The following is a 23,095-nucleotide window of genomic DNA, read 5'->3' as shown; positions in this document are numbered from 1 at the left end:
GTATAGTTTATTCGAAGAATCCGGAATGATTCACCTTTCTTAAACTCGTACCTCGATTAAAATAATGGGCGTAAGAATTTTGTTTCTTAGTTGTAGTCAAAGAAGCGAGATCTGCGAAATCTTTCCATTCGAATTGCGATTATTATTATAAGTCCTTTATTTGGTTCTCTTTTCGGTTATAATTTTTCCTCGAGATGTAAAATATAGGTCACATTCTTTTGCTAACTCAAGAGGTTTAAACCATTCTCGGCCTGCCTAACGTTAATATGTGAGGCTGTAACTCGATCTAGTGTCTGAAACAGTTTATCTGACACTATCAATTTCTTAAAAGTTTCAAAATCCTTTACTCCTCGCAAATTTAAATAGTAATCGAAACTCGTAGCTAAGCAAATTTTACATTTGTTTCGTTTTCTATTGATGCCCTTTTAAAACTCTCTAATATTGCCTGCTCGGTGAGTTCAAATTCTCTCAAAACAACTGATTTAATCACCTCATAATTGTTTAGATCTTTCTCTGTTATATAAGTTAAAATATTAGACGCCTTTCCCCCTAACAAGTTTATTAAAATCTCTGCTTTATATTTCTCGGATAGATTTTTTTGTATTAAGGGCTCTTTCTAAGAAAGTTAGAAAAAAAGCCCCACACTTCTGACTTACTTGGCACTCGAATTGTTAATGTTCTAACGCTTTTTATTAAATTATCGCAATCCGTTTCACTGGTCACTGTAGTCTTAGACGTATTAACTAGGTTACCTCTAATATTCGCAATTTCGAACTGCTTTTCTAATTGAACTAATTTTAACTTTTGTAATTCCATTTTCTGTTTTGATTCTCGTTTTGCTTTTTCTAACCTTTCCCTTTTTTCTTCCAAAACATTCTCAATTAGATCAAGCAAAAACTCAATATCAGTTTTAAATTCATCACTAGATTCAATTAAGCGCTTTAAATCCACTAGTTTAGCATTTTCTGGAATTATTAAAAACCCAATTCTTCTGCAATCGTAATTAACTCATCCTTTTTAAAGTTCAACTTAAGTGCCATTTTATATTTAGTTATTGAAAGAACTACACTTTAAAATCAGTAACTCTATCAACTACTCGCCACACTTTCATCGAAAGCAATTCTCTAAGCTAAACACTAATTAACAAAGTAAACTAACTCCACTAAAGCAATACACATAATAAACCAAAAGCATCACAAATTACAATTAATCAAAGACTCCACTTACCCCTATAACTTAAATCATACTTAACTAAGTTATTATTATGACTCAAAAGGGGAACGACATTGCTCTTTCCCTGTATCGGGATCGTTGTCCAACGAAACTAAAACTATCACTCGAAACACAGAATTAAATACTATAATCCACAACTTTGCATAAATCATCTCTAGGTCTACTGACCATGTTTTGGCCTTCGATAGCTCTATATTTTAAATACTTCACAAATTATATCACCACAAATGGATTGTATTTTTTCCCCTCACAAATCACAATTATTCTCCTCTTTAAGAAAATCACTTAATATTGTAATACTTCTCATAATTCAACTCTTAAAATGTTTTTCATAAACAGAATATGATAATTGTCATACCTTCGCATGAGAGCGTGCTGTGATATCGCACTGTCCAAACAATAATTAGACAGACTACCACAAAAAAAACGTCTTTTCTTTTCAGCTACTTCGTTTCGTGTGAACTCCTCATATCTTTATTTACAACATCTACCTTGATGACAGCTCCATCAGAACATGGAGGCATGGCAGTAGGAATGAAGGGGAAATAGCAGACAAATTATATTTAAAAGATTTATCCACCTCAAATAGTGGCTATCATCGTCAGTGCCAGAGATGCCAACTTGCTCCGGACAGCAAATATATATTTTAAAGTGGTAGTTTATCAATTGTGATTCTTGGTTTAGTAAATTCAATTTAGTGGATTTTTATCCAACACTATTTCTAAATAATTCGTAGGCTTATATAATTCACCACTTTGGAGTACTTAAGTCATGCTTTGCCTTTTAAAAAGCATGCAAAAATGGTCAAGTATTTGCAAAATTTACTTTGTCGTTATTTACCGTTTTTTAAATTATTTTGGCGTGTCCGGAGCAGTTGGCATCTCTGCAGTGCTACATGCGTTTTACGGATAAAACGAAAATTGAAAAAGCTAAAAATAAACCATGTAGAAATGAAGTACTATCATCGAATCAATGTAGTCAACGAAAATCTATTAATGTGAACAATATCGGTTTGTTTCCTAATCGTTGTTTGATTTGTAATCAGGAACAATTTTTCACGCAGAAAAGTGATGGTAAAAGAAAAACTCTTGCAATATTTAACATACAGTGCTGCCGAATCTTAAGCAAGATTTTAAAATTATGACAGAAATAATGGATATGGACTGCATAGCAAAAGAAGTTAAATACCATAAATGTTGTTATTCAAATTATGCTTCTGTATTTAAAAAAAAACAGATCAAACACATCCATTTAAAATCTCATTTGATTTGTTTTGTCAAACTGTTATTCAGGTAAGAGTGATTGAAAAGGGTGAAATTTTTTCCATGAACACTTTAATGGAAATGTTAAAGCGCATAATGGAAGACTGTGCTGATGAAAAAGAACTTTTCAACTCTGATAATAGGCAACTAAAAAGATGGCTGTTACGTGATTTTACAACTCACTTATGTAAAGCCAAAGCAAAGAAATCTTTCGGAACTCGTGCTGCGTTCTAACGGTAAATCTGCTGTGTTAGTTGATAGAATGGGTCTGTTTCAGTTGAGTTACCAACTCAACTGAAACAGAAAGCGAAGTTGAAGACTCTTTTTCTAAAGAAAACTATGATAAATTTCATGAGGACAGAAATTTTTTTCAATCTTCGCTTTATTTGAAAACATCTATAGAAAATTCGCCTCCGTTAAACTGCACTTGGCCTCCTACTGCAGAAGACTTCACTGCTAGGAATGTGTCATAAGATTCCCCCACTTATTTTCAATTTTTTAGCTTGGTGTATAAGCCAGAGGAAATCAACTTTGAGTAATTTGTTGATACTTCTGGAGTAACACAGAAAAAAATTATATCAATTCCCCAAGATATAATTTACTTATCATCTAGAGGAAGAAAACGAACTGCTAAGCATCTATCTTTAGCAAGGCAGTTCGACATATAACTGGCTCAAAGTTAATTGACTTATTAAATGGATTAGGTCACTCTGTCTCACACACTGTAGTTTTAGAATATGACGCAGCCCTCGCACACATACAGTTAAATAATTTTAAAAATCTGCCTATTGATATAGAAGGGGAAAAAATTCGCCATTTTAGTGTGGGATATTATTAATTTTAATGAAGAGACTCTAAGTGGGCTTAATACAACCCACAGCACAAACGGCATCGTCATTCAATATTCTCCAATTGATTCAGCATATATATTTCATGAAAATGGACATAAGACTCGAAAAAGGTTTATAAATCCTCCTGAAACTGTCATTTCTGAGTTTTATGCTTAAAAAAAAATTAGGCCCTGTGTTTCCTAGAGATGATTTGACAGTTAATGACATGTACTCAAATTTAAGATCACAGTTAATGACATGTACTCAAATTTAAGATCACAGTTTGCTATGAAATTTGATTGTGCCTATCTGACCCATCTACATTTGTTGTTTGGTGAACCACCTCCTCAATGCAACACTTATGATGTTTTACTTTCGATTCACCATATTTTAATCACTTGCCCGTATTTTAACAGACATCGTCTTGCCTTTTTTGGCAGTTCTATTTTATCTATGGGAGATTTGTTAGGTGACTCTCATCATCCGAACATTTTTGCATTTTTACGTGCTATTGGCATTTTAAATTGTATATAAGTTTATTCTGTTCATGAATTTATTCATTTTTAGAAGGATATTCTTACTTTTATACTATTTTACTGTGTTTTAACTTTGACGTGATTTTATTTCAATATTACCGTTTATTGTTTGTATATGATTTTATCAATTTTTAATTATATTTAGGAAAATAAGTATGCACTTCAATTTTGACATGTATAAACATATTGTTTGGCGCAGCATGTCCACATTTGGATTTTGTGCCATTAAACTCTACATTCAATCAATCAATTGATTGTGCCTATATTTTATGCAAACTCTATGGATCAGAATGTCAAATTCTTCCAGGTTGGTCTGGATTTAACGTAAATCGTGATAAAAACAATGTGCCTTTCAGTATTATTCGCTACTTACGGGTGCTGGAAGCTAACCCTACACAAATGTCCACAATCAATTCAATTTTATTGAGAAGTGTTGAGCTTGCTGATAAGGTGAAAGTTGAAAGCTTAGTAGTTGTTTTTGACCAGCCAATATATGCGAAAGCTCAAGAAATTCGTTGGAATGAAAAAATATTTCAACAACGTCTTGTGCTATGGTTAGGAGAATTTCTCGTGATACTGTCTTTTTTGTCAGTAATTGGTAAAAGATTTCAAGAGGCTGGGCTTCGTAATGTAATCATTGAATCTGATATTGTTGCTGAAGGATCCGTTAATGGTGTCTTATCAGGGAAACACTATAACCGTAGCATAAGAACTCATAAATTACTATTTGAGGCTTTGAGCAAATTGTTGTGACTAACATTCTTAGACACATTGCCTGATAATTTCAACAATAAAGTTTATGAAGTTTCTATACAAATTGTGAATAGTTATTTTAGTGGAAATTTAGGCAAATCTGATTTACCTATTGAATTAGAGGACATAATGCCGCGTTTCCATGAATTTATAAATAATTGTATAAAAATAAGTCCTACTTTTGCTTTATGGATTTCATATATAGACATTGTGAGTTGCCTTCTGAGATTTATTCGTGCCACACAAACATGTGATTGGTATTTACATTTGGAAACTCTGGACGAAATGATTCCTTGGTTCTTTGCATATTATCATGTTATATATGCAAGATATTTGCCTGTGTACTTGCTCGAAATGCTGAACTTGCCTAGCATGCCTGTAACGCATCCAAATAATGCACGAAGAAATAATTAAGAAACAAGAAGATTTTGGACTTTCATGTATTGCTTGTGATCAAGCAATAGAGCAAACTGCAAATATCCCTATTTGCAGTATTCCAAAACTAAAGGGGGACTTGTTGGCATAACCAAAAATAGTGTTGCAATTCACCGATGGATGCCGTCACACACCTACGAGCAGAAATTGCTACAGCTTGCCAAAATTTAGCTTGCAAACAAGATGTTTTGTCAGTTGACAAGATTTTTGAAGGATCTGTGTCACCATCGTATATCAAAAGATAAAGAAACCATTGACAGAATTATATCAACTTTGACAAGCATGATTAATCCTTTTACTTCATATGATGATGTATTAATTGACATTGCAAGTGGTGTAATTGCTCCGACAGAAAGTCAAAAGGATTTAGAGAATGCTTACGAAATTGGGAAAATTGCTTACAGTCAATATTGTAAATCTAAACAAGAAAATTTGAAACAATCAAACAAAACAAATTGTTGACATTTTCATTCAAAGAAATTAAAGAAAAAAAGGGGAAAATAAATATCTGCAATGCAAATAAGTTTTTTGCTCTTTTAACTGCCGTAATTCAAATTTTTACTTTTAATTTTTTGCTTAAATGACTAATTTTGCCTCTATAGCTAATCATAACATATTTTGGCAAAAAAAAAAAAAAAATTTGAAGTAGGTTTTTTACGATTTCCTATTTGGGAACATCGGCCGTTTAGAATGAAAAACGGGGGGGGGGATTTTTCTCTAAAGGTTATTTATTTTAAAGGTTAGTGGGTGGAAAAATTTGAATGTTTATTTCTTTTACATACCTTTTTTCTTTTGAATGACACTTTTTTCCCTATTGTCCATGAAATTGGGGGAAGCAAGATGAATGGAGTCGCTTTTCGCAGGAAGCGCACTGCTTTCGCACGTTCTTTTTTCCAACTGCGCAACGTACCTAAGAGAAGGAGACAGGATAATGGTTATCCGTTTTTCTATTTAGAAGTGGAAGATGTAGTTGAGGACCAGATCCGCTTGACACCTTCACCTGAGAGTTTAGTAAAGCCAGTATACTGGTTACGGCGGAATTGGAGGTGCAACAACTTGCTCTTAGAGCCCTTGTGGATCTGACAGTGAATCAACCAGCTTGCAACTACTCCCATATTTAAAGCATTGGAAGATAAGTTCCACCACCATTTTTCGCTCCTAAGCTGTGGACGGTAACTTCCTAATAATCTGTCTAATAGATCAACGCGGCCAATCCCTTCATTGTATCTCTGAATCAGAGCCGTCTGAGGAATGTCAACTCTTTTTCTTTTCTATTCCTGAGTATCTCTTTTCTATAGAGATAGGCTCGTGTGTAGTATAGTTTGAATAAACCTTTACCACTGAGCTATCATTCCAGCGGCAGACAAAAATATTTCCATTGGAACGGAAGTCATATGTACCTCTCTGTTTGTTTTTTTCATATCCTTGGCTGATCCAAAAGGACATTCTCCAGTTCTATTTTCTCGAATAGTTCCAACAGCTCTTATCTTCAGAGAAGTCAGTTAATTCATCAAATTGTATGATGTGAAAAAATTAACAAAAACAAACCTCGTACTGTTCAGGAGCTTCAAGTAAACCGGAGGTGCATATTGGCCTGTATGCATCAACCGGCTAGTCACAAATGTCATCTGTTAGCCAGGGTCAAATCTGGGGTCACTTACTGGGCACCTCGTTAAGGGGTGAGGCTGCTTCCGGCGTGACTCACGGACGTATTGTTATTAGTCAGCATCAATGTTCAAGGAACAGATTGGTCTCAGTACCTATCTATTATTTGCATTCCCTAAGTCGGACTAAGTGGTGGGTGATGCCGCTGATAGTTGAAACTTTTAATATTATCTATGGCTGAAAATAGTAAGGTGTTCAGTTCCTCACACCATCGCAAAAACAGCGGAACAACCCTTTTACCATGTGATATACTCGATACTATATAATTAAATTAACGAATCCTGAAGTACCAAATACTCCATTTACTAAAGTCTCTCCCTTCTTGATTCACAAGGCCCTAATCTCCGTTTTAGAAGTGGTAACCTCTGTGAAAAAACTACATTTCGGTGACCTGTTAATACAAATCATATCACAACAGCAAGCCACCTTGTTAGAAACGTGCACAACCTTATGCTCATTTGCAGTCGATGTTACACCCCACAAATCACTCAACACCTGTCGAGGTGTTATATCCGATTCAGAATTTATCCATATGGCAGAAGAACTAAAAGATCAAAATGTCACTGCTGTCCGTAGGATAAGGATTCGCAGGGATGGAAAACTCATAATACGATACACCTTATTCTTACTTTCAATATATCATATCGATCATGCCTTTCAAAACTTAAAAAGACATACAGGAAAATTCTAAGTTGCTTCATTGAGAGCTTCGATTTCTATACGATAGATTACTACACACAAACATTGCATGAAAAAATTCTTTGTTGGTTCAAAATACATGTTACTGAATATTTTTTCCAGATTGGTTTGATGATGTATCATAAGCACCTCTTGCGGCAAAGCAAATCAACGTGATGCAGGAAATATCTTATTTTATCTATTTAATCATGATGAATCACCAAGAAAAGTTTGATGACGAGTAATATCATGTTTTACCTTGCACATCTGAGGTCAATGACCTCTGCACAGGTGATTTGTTGAAAAAAATCATATTTCTAATTTAAAAATAATTAAATGTCTAAAATGAATGATCTAATATAAATAATAAAAATAATTTTAAAAAAACAACCAACTATACCCTGCAAAAAATGTACTGCAGTTTTTCTGCAGAACTGAAGTAATTTTCTAGAGTTAACTGCAGATTTTCTGTAGTGCAATCTTAACTGTAAAAATACTGCAGTTATTTTGTAGATAATGTGAAGTAATTTACTTCGAAAAAACTTTTAGCTATTGTGTACAAAATTACCTTAGTTTAAGTGAGGTCACTTTAAAATCATAAATTTAGAAAAAACTGAAACTTTAAATCCGTGGTTATTCTGCAGTAAATTTGAAGTAATTATACAGTCATTGTTTCAGAAGTATACTTTCTGATGAATCTGCAGTTACTCCATATTGTTGTTTGATGTCTTCAACTTTGCTTTCCTGGTTGATATATCAACTTTTTATAACTTTTCATATATGTTTGTCTTTTTTTTCCCTTTCTTTTTTTTTATTATATATTAATTTCTTATAATTAGGTAAAAATTCTAAACATATATATATATTGATATCGGAAATAACGTACACTGTCTATATTCATAAAAGTTAAAATTTATAAAATACATTCTTGATTTAATTGTAATTTTTTATAATTCAGAGGCGTCAAAAACTTTTAAATAAGATTTTCAAACAATTTAATTAGACTAAAATATTTCTGTATTTTTGTAATTTTATTTTTGTTAATTTTTTTTTATTACTTTCCTTTTGACTTAAGAAAACTATGTTTGAGCAAAGTTTATGGTAAAAACAATATTAAAGTAAAGGCAAGTAGTTAATGTTAATTGTTTTATTTGAAAGCTAGGATTATTGCAGAACAAAAGTTATACTTATTTTGTCTAATCGAAACAAATATTTAGTTTGGATTTTAAACAAATTTATATCAAAAGATATCAAATTTGTATTTAATCTAGATTTTTTAGCTTCAAACTTCTTCAAAAATTTATTAATTTCACTATCAATAAAATATGTTCTTGTTAGTTGAAAATTCTTTGTTTTGTTTTATTTATTAAGTTTATCACACTTTTATAGCTTTGATTTTCCACAAACTATATTTGTGATAGGAAGAAGGTAGTAAATCTTACCTTGTAAAGGCGATGAGTAGGATGAATGGCTGAAAATAAGTTCTTTGAAATTGATTAATTTGTAAATGAGTTAAACTAGCATCATTGAAGAATCATCTTTTTAAGCAATATAGAAATTTAATGATGCATTTTGACAAAACATTTTTACAAGCAGTGAGGAAGGAAAAAACTTCTCCCTCAGTTGACGATACACAAAGAGAAAGTGAAATCTGAAAAACGATGAGTAATAAAACATTAAATATAACATTAATATTCAGAACTTGAAAAGATACATGCGATGAGAGTCACATGGCATGAAAGTTTCAGTTCTCAAAAACTACACTTCCTGGTTGTAAAATATAGCTTCAGAGATCATTATATCCAACAATCCCTTGATCTCTGAATCTATATCAGGTTGCAAGTTCAGTTTCATTCTATGCTTTTGAAAGTCAGGCCTGGGTAAAGGTTTGGTGAGTATATCGGTTGTCATGACTTTCGTTGGACAATATTCGAGCTTTATGGTTCCATTCTGCTGGAGGTTTCTTACACAGTGCAGCTTGACGTCGATGTGCTCGGTGCGACTTGCGTATTTAGGTGATTCAATCACCTTTATTGTAGATTGTCTTCAAACAGAGTGATAGGTAATATTTGAGTTAATTCCAATTCTTTGAGAAGTTTTATAATCCATAAAGTTTCTTGAGTGGCTTGAGCTGCTGAGATATATTCAGCTTCAGCTGATGATAGTGCTACGCTTGTCTGTTTCTTAATATACCTCTGTATTGGTGTTTTCCCGAGTAGAAATAAATTTCCTGTGGTTGATTTTCGATCACCACCCCAATCAGCATCTGCATATAGTGTTGGTGAACAATTGATATCTAGAAACAGTTCAAAGTTTTTTGTTGTATTTAAATATCTCACTGTATCATATGTCTGGTCGACTAATTGTGGCAATGTAAAGTAATGATCCTATTGCTTGTCTGTATTTCGAGTTGTTAGGAAGAAGATTTTCTTCAACATCTGTCTTTATGTAGCCTGGTTCAATTGGAGTATTGCAAGGCTTTGGTTCTTGAAGATTGAGTTTCTTCACCAGATCGTTTATTTTCAATTCTTGATTGATAGCGTAGAGTCAATCTTTATTTATTTTTTAAAGCGGGAAGATACTATTTAAATTTTTCAATAATGTTTTACTTTTTTTTGTAATTCTTTTAAGTGAAAAATGTGTTATTTTCTGTTTTAAATTATATTGTGTGAAGAAGTTGCTAATGTGAAGCTTAAAGTAGACGATCGGGGAAGTTGGGAGGATTTATGTGTTGGATGTTTATTCGTGATTGGAGGTGAAAGTATTGGTCCTTTTTAATTAGTTGAAAACGCGCGCCGCGAAAAAAAAAAAAAAAAACATGCACGGAACAGCAAAAAGTGCTTCAATCTAATCTTACCATTTCATATATTTTCCCCTACAGAATTTTCCCTACACAGGTAACTTTTTTACCGGGACCTTTTTTTCCCAGAATCGCTTTCGTAGTTGTGGTCTGCAAACTTTTTATGTAATTTATGAATTATTATCTATTAATTACTCTACATCTGTAATTTTTATTGGAATTATATAATTCTCAGCGTTTGCAAAATTCATGATTTTTTTATTTATTAATAACCAAACAATCTGATAAAATGTTTTTAGAGCATATTATACATCGACAGTATTGTTATAAAATGTATTATAAAAAAATTAATTTTGCTAAAATTGTTGATATTTTAAATTGGCTTAAAGGCATGTTATTTAATAAGTATATTACGTAAAATTTTTACTTTTATCTACTGCTATTGTTTGTTCAGAATGGACATTCTAAAATATTACTAAAATGTCATGGGGCATCCTCTATTAAAAATAAATTAATTGGCATTCTTCACTTTCTACATCTCATCTATGAAAAAGTTACTACTCAACTTGGTTAAAAATAAAATATCTTTGCTTTAAGAACAAAAATTTAACGAATTGCAATTAATTAAACTAATTGCAATTAGCTAGTAATTTTTTATAAATGAGTCTTTATCTCTATTTTAATAAAAAATAATAATAATTACATGGTTATTAATTTTTTATTTACAATATACTATGTCGTAGCATCCATGTAGGCTCTTAAAGATATGTTTTGGTTTATTAATCTTTGTTTTAAAGCAAATAATCTTTCATTAACTTTCCTATAAATAGCTTTTTGCTGTAGAGGATTCTCCAAGCCGCACAGCAATATTCTTCTTTCTGCAATATTTTGTTCCTCGATTTATTTAATTTTATTTACAAATATGTAAATATTAGGTTTTGGTGGCATTCCACTTTTTTGAAGCTTGGAATGCCATCCTTCAACGTTGTTATTTGTGCGAATGTTGTCTTCTGTGGAAAAATGGTTCCAAATATCCCTGAAAATAAAAAATATATATATTGAAAGATGTAAAAAATTTAGAACAAGTCATTTTAAGCAAATATTTTTAATCAAACCATATACCACTATACCGATAAATATTTGGTTTCTAACACAAAATTAAAGGTTTCAGTATAGTGTATAGTAAAGATTTCCATGTATACCATTTCCATAAACTTAAATCTCTGTCAATGTTTTTTTTCTATACACTCCTATTAAAACCGATATTTCTTAAAGTGCACTGATATTTATAAACTCATTGTGACTTGGCTACAATGTCTTTTTTAAAATTATTGTATTCCTAACTTAGTGTTAAGTTTAAAAACATAGTTACTCAACCGAAATTAGTAAATTCATTAGTGTTACTGACAGGAAGGAAAAAATCTAAATTTAACTTCATCAGAAGGGTAATACTGCCAGTATATTGTCGTAATTTTGAAACTTTACTTTTTTAGAACTAAATAAAATTCTATGTGTAAAAATTAGTAGAAATGAACTACTGGATAATTAGTAGTTAATTTCTAAAATCTTAAATAACATGCATAATTTATTAGAACATAATATAATGTTCTTATAAATTCTGCACAATATCATTATGCTTGTAACATAATTTTCGTAAATACCATTTATAATTATATGCACATAATTTATAAAAATAAAAGCCTCTGTTTTCGAATGAAATTCTTTTACTATACCATAGTACTTTAAAGTTAAAACTCACGCAGTGAACAAAGCCTCTTCTTCTAACCAAGTATCAGTGTAATAAGAAATCAAATGTGTAATGGGAGCTGCCCAGGTTACTTCTCCAACTAATATCAGGAATGCCTCATCCACCTGGGCCATGGGTACAAAAGGCATTGCCATTAAACGACGAATAAATTGCCTGATTTCTGCATAGTTAATGTAATGAGATACCAGTCCCAGCTCTTGTACCTGGAAAGAAATTTTTTAAACAATTCTAAAAGTTTCAAGAATTTTTATATCTATCGTCGTAAATTGATATTAAGGAGTGTTAGGGTTTCAGATATTGTTTTAAGTTTAAAATCTCTGTGGATTGCGTTATTTCTTATGAAGTAGGGGACACCACTGAGTTTCCTCAGCATCTTGTTTTGAAATACATTTAGTTTTTTCGTTTGAGCTTTATTTAAATTGCACCAGGCAGGGGATGCATACGTAATAATTGGGCGTATGTACAGTCAGTCACAAAAATCTACATACACTGATCAAAATAAAGGTTTCTCAAAAAACAATTAAATTTCAATTTTAAAAATCATATCACTCCATCAGTTTTCTCTAAAAAATTTGTTTTCCATAATAAAAATATTCAGAAATAATAATTTCAAGGTAATTTTGTGATTCGTATAGTAATTATCAAGTCGCAAAAGTCTGCATACACCTGATTGGCGGACGGAAAAAAATTTGCATACGAAGTTATTTTGGAAGATTGTCTTAGTTTGAGGTTACATGTTTCGTTATCTATTCTAATCTTCATTTCCCGAAATTTTTTGACATTGTAACTTCAACGAAATGAGTCAGGGAAAGGAAACATCTTTAGAACTTTGAAATATGATAGTAAGAATGAAATGTGAAAAGAAATCATATGCAGAAATTACAAAAATTGCAAAAAAAAGTCGGTCAACTGTTCAAACAATCTACAGAAATTATGTTATGCGTGGAAATGTGCTTAACAAATATCGATGTGGTCATCCAAGGAAGCTTAATGATCGTGAAACAAGAACCATAGTAATAAAAGTGAAGAAAAATCTGAAAATTTGTGCTCCAAAATTAGTGAATCAAATTGCAACAGCTAGTGGAAAGAAAGTGCATCCAGAAATTGTTCGCAGAATTCTTCGATCAGCCGGTACAATGGTAGACTTTCTAGACGAAAGCAGTTCATTTAATCTACTAACAAACAAAAGAGAAGTGATTTTGCTTCTGCACATATTGACCAAGATTTTAATTTTTGGAAAACAGTTGTTTTTACAGACGAGAGTAAGTTCAACGTGTTCGGGAGTGATGGCCGCGTAAAAATCTGGAGGAAAAAAGACACAGAAATGAATCCCGAGAATTTGACTCCATCTGTGAAACACGGTGGAGGCAGTGGTATGGTTTGGGGAGCAATGGCGGCCCGCTGGAGTTGGTCATTTAGTGTTTATCGATGGCATAATGAATCGATTTGAATACCTGAAGATTTTGCAAGACAATCTACTTTCATCGGCTCGAAAATTGGGACTTGGGAACAACTTTGTCTTCCAGCAAGGCAACGACCCAAAACATGCAGCTAAGATTGTTAAGGAATGGCTACTCTATAAAACGCCTAAACAGTTCCATTCGTCGCCACAGTCCCCAGACCTTAATCCCATCGAGCACCTTTGGGAGGAAGTTGATGGGGGAGTTCGGGAGCAATCGGTAACAAGCAAGGAAACCCTAAAGAAGGCAATAGAGCTCGCATGGTCTCAAATTACTCCTGAGTCGACAAAAAATCTGGTTATGTCGATGACAAACCGAATTCAGGCAGTTGTTACTTCAAAGGGAGGTCCTGCAAAGTATTAATGTTACATTTTTTGGCATTTAATTCTAAAAGTTTGCATTGTTCTGTCTCTGTATGTAGACTTTTGTGAGTATATAATTTAATATGTTGTTAATTTTTGTTATATTTTAACGAATTTGTTCATAATTTTTTTTGTTAGATATGAGTTATTATCCAAGATGTTAACGAAAATAAAGTCGTATATTCAAAAATACGGGTAAAGTGCTAGATCTGCGAATATTAGCGGGTGTATGTAGACTTTTGTGACTGACTGTATGTGATATAAATATATTTTTTGTTTTTAAGTGACAATTTTGAGTGTGGTCCTAGTAGGCATTTTAATTTATTGTAGATACTTAGTGCTTTGGCTATAATCGTATTAATGTGGTCTTTCCAATTTAAATCTTTATTAATTGTTAGCCCAAGATATGTGGCTTTATCAACTATGGGAATTTCGTTATTGAAAAAGGTTAATTTATTGTGAATTTGTTGATTACGTGGCTTTTTAATTAGGAGTAGATTTGGTTTTTGAGCGTTAATTTCGATTTTCCACTTTGAGCACCATTGCTCGTAATCCAGGATTTTGTCTTGTAATTTAATTATTGCGTTAGGTAAGAATTTGGATTTGACTACAATGCCTGTGTCATCCGCGAAGAAGGCAGTCAGGCTATTGTAGTCATTTTTATCAACTGGAAAGTCATGTGTGTAAAAGAGATATAAGATGGGACCAAGGATACTTCCCTGGGGGACCCCTGCTCTTATTCGTCTTTTAGTAGAGAGCGTATCGTTATTTATTTTAATTTTGAAGTATCTATTGATGAGATATGATTTTAAGAGAAGTATAATATCAGTGTTAAAGTTTAGTTTAATTAATTTATTTAATAATCCAGCATGCCACACACGGTCAAATGCCTTGGTGACATCTAGCATCAAGAATGCGGATTTTTGCTTGTTATGCAAGCCTTGGCCTATAAATTTTAAGATACGGGTAAGCTGTTTTGTAGTATTAAGTTCACTTCTAAACCCAAATTGTTCATCTGGGAGTAGGTGTAGTTTATCTTTTAGTCTATTGTAAATAATTCTTTCAAAAATTTTACTGATGGTGGGTAAGAGGCTGATCGGTCTGTGGTTATGGGGCATAACTGGGTCTTTAAGTGGTTTTGGGAATAGGATTATTGTGGCTTCTTTCCACTGTTCGGGAAAGTAGCACTGTGTTAGGCAATAATTAAAGATATTTGATAGTTCACTGATGTAATTTCTTGGTATTATTTTAATCATCTTATTTGTGATTTTATCACCGCCTGGTGCTTTATTATTTTTAAGTTTTTTGATTATCATGCTGATTTCATTAGTGTCAGTGGGGCTAAGATTATTGTTTGGAGTAGTGTTATTAAAGAATTGTCTATTTTCTTTTAGTATTAGTTCTTCAAAGTCATCATCAACATGATTCTTGTTTTCAGAAAACTGCTCCTCCATGGAGTCAGCAAAGGCTTCGGCCTTTTCAAGGGCCGTGTATACCAGCCCTCTTTTGCTATGAACTGGTTTGTTAATTATTTTATCAGATTTAAGGTTTTTTGTTAGCTTATATAATGAGTGGTCCTCAACGTTAAGGGATTCAATTTTATCCGACCAGGTCTCATTTCTATGTTCAAGACATTGCTTTTTAATTTGTTTGTTAAGTTTATTTATAGTATTTTTTAATTGGGGATCCAGTGATTTTCTCCAATGCTTGCGTATATAATTTCTGTAGGATATTAGTTGTTTTATGTGCAGAGGTAATTTCATGTAATGAGGATTATTTAATTTTTCATGTGTGGCCTCCTGGTGGGCATTAAGTATTATTTTATTGAAGTTGTCTATTGATTCATTAAGTTCATTATTATTGCTGATATTGGAGTTGGGGAATTCTGTTGTTTTTAGTATATTAGAGTATAGTTGCCAGTCAGTAATTTTAATCATTTGCTGTTTGTTTGAGTGGGTATCAGAGAAATTTGCGATGACTGGTAGGTGGTCAGAGGAGAGATCGTTTATTACGTCAGCAATAAGTGGAATGTTGGAGTTTGTGAGGAAGAAGTCAAGAATGTCTGGTCTATGATTTCTGAAACTGGGATAATAGGTTGGTGATATGGGTGCAATTACTTTAATATTATTATTTCTTAGTATTTTATGTAGAGCTACTCCGTTACGATTATCATTTCTACAGCCCCATATGGTGGTTTTGCTATTAAAGTCGCCACCTATGATGGTATCGGTGTTATCGTTAAAAAGGGAATCAATATCAATTTTTTTAAGTATATTATTGGGGGGGTTGTACAGTGAAGTTATTTTATAAGGTTTGTTGTTTAATTTAAATGTTATAGTAACTTGTTCATAGCCGTTGTTGTTATTTGTATTGAAGAGGGATGCATTGATGCATCTTTTTGCAAGTATCGCGGCCCCGCCGCCTTTATATTTTTCTCGATCGCATCTAAAGGTATCATAATTGGGCACTGATAGTTTTGTTTGGGGAGTTAGGTGGGTTTCAGAAATTAGACATATGTCTATGTCTAATTCCAGCAAAAAGTCTTTTAATTCATCAATTTTGTGTTTTATGCCATCGGCATTCCATATCATAAAGGTTAGTGTTTTTAGATTATTTTTGTTAATGAACATGGTTGGATGAGATGTTACTATTAGGTATTGAATTGAAGATTTTTTCGAGTCCCAGATTTTGGATGTAATTTACTAACATATTTAATTTTTCGAAAAGATCATTTGCTTTATTGATCGTTTCTTCGAGTTTGTTTTGAATGGTTTCGGTTTTTTCTGTTTCAATGTTTTTGAGTGTGTCGGCATAAGATTTGCCGATGACCACTCTGTTTGGATAGAATTGTGGTCTTGTATTTATTTTTGTGGTTTTTGGGTTGTGGGCCGGTCTTTTTGGATATAGGCTATAGTTGGCTGTATGTTCCCCGTTACATAGGGCGCAGGTAGCCTTAGTATCGTTTGATTTGGTACATTGGTTTGTTAGATGTTTTTCCGCACACTTCAAGCACCTAGGCTCGTGGTGGCAGAAGTTTGCAGAGTGGTGAAACTGCTGACACCTGTGGCATTGTGTAGGGCCAGGTTTTCCGCGGTACCTTTCTATAGTGATATCTAGGTTCGCTAGATCTTTGATGTTGTAGATTTGTTTTGATCTATCGCATGATGGTAGGGTTACTAAGAATAGGGGAAGGGGAATTTTTACACCGTCGCGTCGCCTCGTCATCTGGGTGACTGTGGCATCGACTAGGTCATTGTATTCGTTAAGTTCACGTTGTATGGCTTCAATGTCCATACTTCGGGGGAGTCCTCTGATAACTACTCTGATATTCCTATTCTCTGGTATAATAAATGAATGATGCTTTATTCCTTTTGCAATGAGGATGTCTATAATTTTTTGGCAAGTGATATTGTCATGGGAGTAGATTTTAAAACTGTCAAAGTACGACTTGCCATGATAGTTTGTTTTGCTGATTTCGTGGTTTTCTAGTGTTTCAACGAATTTCAGCCAATCAAAATCAGGGTCTTTGATAATGATTGGGGGGGTCTTTGCCTTTGATTGGAAATTAGAATATTTTTGATTTGGGACTTGATTACTTTCAATGTGTGTGGCATCGACATTTCTGTTTTGATCATGATCATGGATGTTGGTATCCATTTCAGAGTTATCGTTGTTAGTTAAGAGCTGAGGAAATTCATTTTCCCCTTTGTCACTTTCATTATCACTCGTTTTGTCATTTAGTTTTTTAGAAGAACTATTAAATTCTCCTGAAAGTCTTCTTTTTGGCTTATTTATTCGGTCTTTAATATTATCCCAGTAGAGATTTCTGGGTATGAACGAGAGTTTATCATTGGTTGCTCTATGAGGGGTTTCGGCTCTCTGATTCGCCGAAATTCTCTTTTGGGGGTGGGGTCTTTGAGAAGGGCTTGATTTTGGTGAAGTTTGAGGATATACAATATTACAATCTTGGATTTGATTAAATTTATTTCTTAATTCAATTTGATGTTGAATTATGGGTGTTTTGGGCTTCACTCCATTTTTAACAAGCATGAAATCCTCTCCCGTGGGAGTTGCATTTGGTTTTGATTGGGGTGGCGTCCTTTTGGGCGCCATGTTAGATTTGGGATCATATATTTGGATATGTCCACCGTAAATATCATTTTTAACTGGTGATATTTTAGGTTTTGCAGATAATGAGAGTTCCTGGCTAAGGAAGTCATATCTGACTTGTGCTGAGCAGAATTGATTTATAATATCTGCAGTTTGCTCTTGGGAATTGAGCAAATTCATTTTAGCTATGAGTTCGAATAACTCATGAGTTTGGGCTACCCTTTTGGGATCAGAAACAATAATAGTATTATGTTGCTCTAGTTGTGTATCCATAATAAGGCTATAAATTGACCTGACACTATTTAGTCCGACAACCTGTGGTTGTAAAAAGTTAATCTGATAGTTATCTCCTGGGAGTGATAGTAACGCTACGCCGCAATGGCATTGAAGTAACGCACGATATACACTCCTGGAAATCAGTCACCCTGAGCCACTTGGGCGTTCTTGACAAGGGAAAGCTTCCGAGATACTATGTACCCCTAACAATTATGAATGGATACAATATAAGATAACAATTAATAAATTTAAATGAGCAAACATAAATAGAAAAATAACAACATACGTAATAGCAGCTGAAGAAAGTCTAGAAAGACTTGATAGTAGATGTTTGATGGTCTTAAAAAAGACCTTTTGCTTTGAAATAATCCACAGTGCCGGCTGGCACGATCAGAAGCACGGTTGCCGGCCCGAGAGGGGACCGACTATCCAAGCGTTATCCAAGATCAAGAGAGAGCTCCTACTCGCACGAAGGCAGAGAAGGGAATATATATCTATCTTACTAATATTACTTATATTTTAATAAATATAATTTTTTTTCTTACTGGTGATTTCTTTACGTTTCACTAAATAAGATACTATAATTGAAATGCATTCATGTTGTAGTGTAAGCATATATGTAGTAAGTCCATAAAACTTACATTTAATTATGTTTAGTGCAACACTTGTTTCTAAACCTTACTTTATCGGCCATTTAGGTATGAATCATAACTTATTTTTAATAATGCAAGATTCAAATAAATCAGAAACAATGTGGTGTTTTACAGTCAATTTCATTGAATTTATTGATCCATTGGTCTAGTATTTTTGATTTGATTAAGTCACCTGGCAGAGTGACTGCCAGATACATGTTTGTTATTTGTTCTGTGACTACAAAAAGTAGTGAAAAATCAAAACTTACCTTTCACCAAATTGATTGCAAGTAGTGGAAATGACATCCTTTAATCTTTACAGATGGAACCTTTTCTTTTAAGCATTCATGGCCCCTACTTCAAAGTCCATCATTGCATATGAGGGGCGAAATACCAATCCATTACTCTCAGCCTTAAGTTTTATTTCAGAAAACAGTCTCTTATATGTGATTTTCTGTTTATCTGGTAAAAGGCTGTAAAGTAATGGAAATATTTTCCCCTCATAAGCCCCATGAATGGTATAGATTCGCGTAAAAAGTCTTGGGGCCATTTTAAATGTTCCATCTATAAAAACCTTATTACAAGAACACAGATTATTTAGGCCCTCCATTGTGCAAAATGCCTGAAAAATAAATACAATTCTCTTTATTCAAATTAGCAAGTAATATTTTAATAATAATAGGAATATTAAAAATTTTTAATCATGGCAAATAATATCAATAATTTTTTGAAAAATTAAAAAAGTATGATTTTGTTATTTGTGGCTAAAAAATTTAAAAGTAAATGCTTCGATAAGGATCTGTAACGTATATACTTTTAATGTGAAAATTTTTTTAAACAATTGGTACTTCCATTTGTTTATCTTTTTTCCACCTAAAATTGTAAAGGTTTACTAAGTTTGCGATCAATGTTTATATTAAACCAAGAGAGGTCCTAAATTGCATGTTGCCTTATGCATCTAACATCAGAGCAATTTTTTAAAAAGCTGAATATATTAATTACATTCTTTTAAAAACTATTTTTTTAAATTGTTTGCATTTGCATATTTAATATAGCACATATTTTTAAATTTCATCTAATTAATATTTCCATAGCATTGATTAGAAAATTTTTAAATGATATTCTTACCTTTCAATAGGTATTCTGAAAACACTTATAGAGGAGTGTCTGGTACCCCAGCCCACTGTCAATTTCATATGTATAGAATATTTTTTCAAGTCATTGGGCCATCGGACATTAATTGTTATAATAAAAAAATATTATTTTCAAAGTTTCAAGCATTTTATTTATGCAGCTGGTAACATGTTAAACAATAGTTTTGAAAATATGTTGAATACAGTAGTCATGAAAGTAAGAAAAATTGGTTGATTGTTTCGATTAAACTTCATTTTAATACTGAAAAATATTTTTTTTCTATACATGCAGCATTAAAATATGTAGTCTTAAGTTTAATTTGCACAGAGAAAGAAGTTTATATGTGAAAAATTGGATTTCGGGTAGCCCAGCTCACATGAATGTAATTTCGGGTGTCACCGCCCAATTTTATTTCGATAAATGTGCGGTTGCAAAGATTATTAATTTATTGCTTCAAATTTGAATGTTATATGCATTTTTAACAACAAATATATGTATGACATTTGTTATTAAATGATAGAATTCACTGAAAGTATATAAATATGTAATAAATAAAAAAAATTTGTGATAAAAATGATAAATGAGGTTTATCTATTGTCAATACGTTGGTCATTTTCATTTACACCTGAAAAAACAGTAAAAAAACATAATTTTTATAACTGGGCGGGGCTACCCGACACATTTTGAAGAGAGTTGAAAAACATGTTTTTTTATATTTCTATTTTTTTAAGTTAAACTATTCTTTTTTTGGTTCATTCCTTTTGTATTTAATTAGATGATAAAACAATAGAAACACGCAAAAATATTGATTATTACTCAATATTAGCAAATATATAAGCAATACTCCTTAAGTGGGCGGAGCTACCCGACTCTCCCCTAAACCTATAATGTTCATTTAATAAATTATATTGTTTAACTTTAATTTTTACTTTCATTTAAAGTATCACTTGCTTTTTCTTTTCATGAAAAATTGTTCTCTAAAATAATCATATTTTTTTAAAATAATATTTAAAAAGATTCATTTGAAAGAAGAAAAAAAATAAAAGAAAAAAAAACTTTTCTAAAGGTGACGAAGTTTTGTATTACTCATTTTTTTAAAAGTCAAATTCTGCAGCTGTTTTTAATATTGATTTGGCAAATAAGAAAGATATTAATTCATAAAAAATTGCATTTGGGTTACACTAATTATCACTTGTTTTATATGAATTAAGGAGTTAAATATTATGCATATCCAAAACAGAGATGTTATACGGCTATGATGCGATGCACCATGGTATCAACATCTAGTGATGATGAATTTGATTGACCTAATAGATGTGCTAACAGCAAACCGTTAATCAAAGTTATGGCCAGGACAGAGACACATGCTGCATACTATGATATAAATTCATGTGTCATATTCTTATTCATGTAAAAAAGAAAACAAATTGAAGTTCACGTTTTCTACAATTAATTACTATTGAACAAACAGAGGAGGTATAGCTAATTTTCACTAACATAAGCAAGCATGAACTATACATTCACAAGCAAAAATATTTTTTTCTTTGTAAAGTCCATTTTAAATAGTGGGGCAATCAGAATAACAATTATTTAAATATGTAAAATAAAGCAATTTAAAATATACTTAAATCTTTTTTATGAAAATTGAAAAATATATTTTGTGAAACAAAAAGATGCACAAATAACTCATTGAATTATTCCATAACATCTCCATTTTCTTAAGAATATTGTTAAAAGTGTATGAAATTTCAAGTGAGAAAGAGCTGTGAAATAGAGAATAAATATAAATAATATGAGGTTTGTCTCGTGCAAAGAAAATTATACATACCAGTATTCTGTTGTTTTCTCCATATCCTTCATCAATTAAAAGGAAGTCTTACCCACTTTTTGTTTGTCTCCAGCCATCTGTTAAAATAATTTCTTCCAGAGTTGTTGGCATTGGCGGCCAAGCATCTGATCTAGCCCGGTACATGGGTGTCATCGCTGTGTTCATGTTTGGCAGGTATGTCGCCTCCTCTATGGATGAAGAGTAAAATGAGCTTGAGATTATGAGTATGCCTGAGTATATTGTTAATTCCATAAAATACTTTTTACAGATATGTATAATTTTTTTTTCAAAATAAAAAAAATGAAACTAAGTAAAGAAAAAGAAGTAAGAAAAAAATGAAACTAAGTAAATTTAACTTACCTGTATATACTGGGCACTGATGTTGAGAATTCTGTCCTACATTTTTTTTTCAGTTCATTATAAAAACTTCTTCTTACGTTCATCAGGGACGTGGGTATGCTGAGCTTTATGACGTACTATATGATCATTTTCTAGAATTAAGGAAGCTTTGAAATCATCTGAAATACACTTATAATAGATTTTCGCCTTGTGTTTCATCCTTATTCTAAATAAAAATTCATTAAATAAAACTAATTTGCCACCTCGAATTGATTCGACATACTCAAACTGAGCCATTTTGTTTGCACGTAAATCTAGGAGCCAACCTTAAAAAGTGATGGTACTGGTGTTATCTCTCTCCTCTTTTACAAACAAAACTGGAAATTCAACTCCTTATCAACCCATACCCAATATAACAGGTGCTCATAAAAGAAATTTTTTTTTGTTTTGTTAATTTTTAATACTTTTTATTCCTGTACTGATTCATTCTTACTCTTTCACCTATTTTACTCTACAATTGTGGTGATATTTATTAACAACTACACTGCCACCTATATTGTAACACCTTAATCTAATCATCTTGCTTTAACTGTAACTGTGCCTTGATTTGATTGTTTACTATTTATGTTTCTAAGTATGTAGTCATCTGCGGCTAGTCTAATTTTGTTAATTAAAGCTTTATTAAGCTATTATGTATGCCTATTGATTATCACAACAACATTTTAAATCGTTAACTTTTTGACTCGGAATTTTTACATTTTTCTCATTATTTTGTAATAATTTAAGTCAAAATAAGTGAAAATATTATATTTAGCATTTTAATATTTTATGGTAACGAAATACAACATGAAACACAGTTTTCTTTCCTGCGTTAAAATTAAAAATTCCCAAACAATCTTCAAATGTGCACTTATTTAGATTTAAATTAAGACAAACAATTATTCATTATTGAAATTACAAAATTACTTAAAGCCATATCACACGTGCAGAAATT

General features: G+C 32.1%; 1 long non-coding RNA gene across 1 annotated transcript; it reads right to left on the bottom strand.

Moving 5' to 3' along the window:
- Positions 1-10,678: 10,678 nt before the first annotated feature.
- LOC139426338 (uncharacterized) lies at positions 10,679-19,422 on the bottom strand. The gene is made up of 3 exons (XR_015434886.1): positions 19,070-19,422; positions 11,952-12,163; positions 10,679-11,228 (listed from the first exon to the last, which is right to left on the bottom strand). It is a non-coding gene; the product is annotated as an uncharacterized LOC139426338 (long non-coding RNA).
- Between the last annotated feature and the right edge of the window lie 3,673 nt (positions 19,423-23,095).

The sequence above is a fragment of the Parasteatoda tepidariorum genome, chromosome 6 (genome assembly GCF_982258835.1).
Source record: "Parasteatoda tepidariorum strain Cologne lab strain chromosome 6, Ptep-v5.0, whole genome shotgun sequence".
Lineage (NCBI taxonomy): Eukaryota > Metazoa > Arthropoda > Arachnida > Araneae > Theridiidae > Parasteatoda > Parasteatoda tepidariorum.
This window is presented reverse-complemented; position numbering and strand designations above follow the sequence as displayed.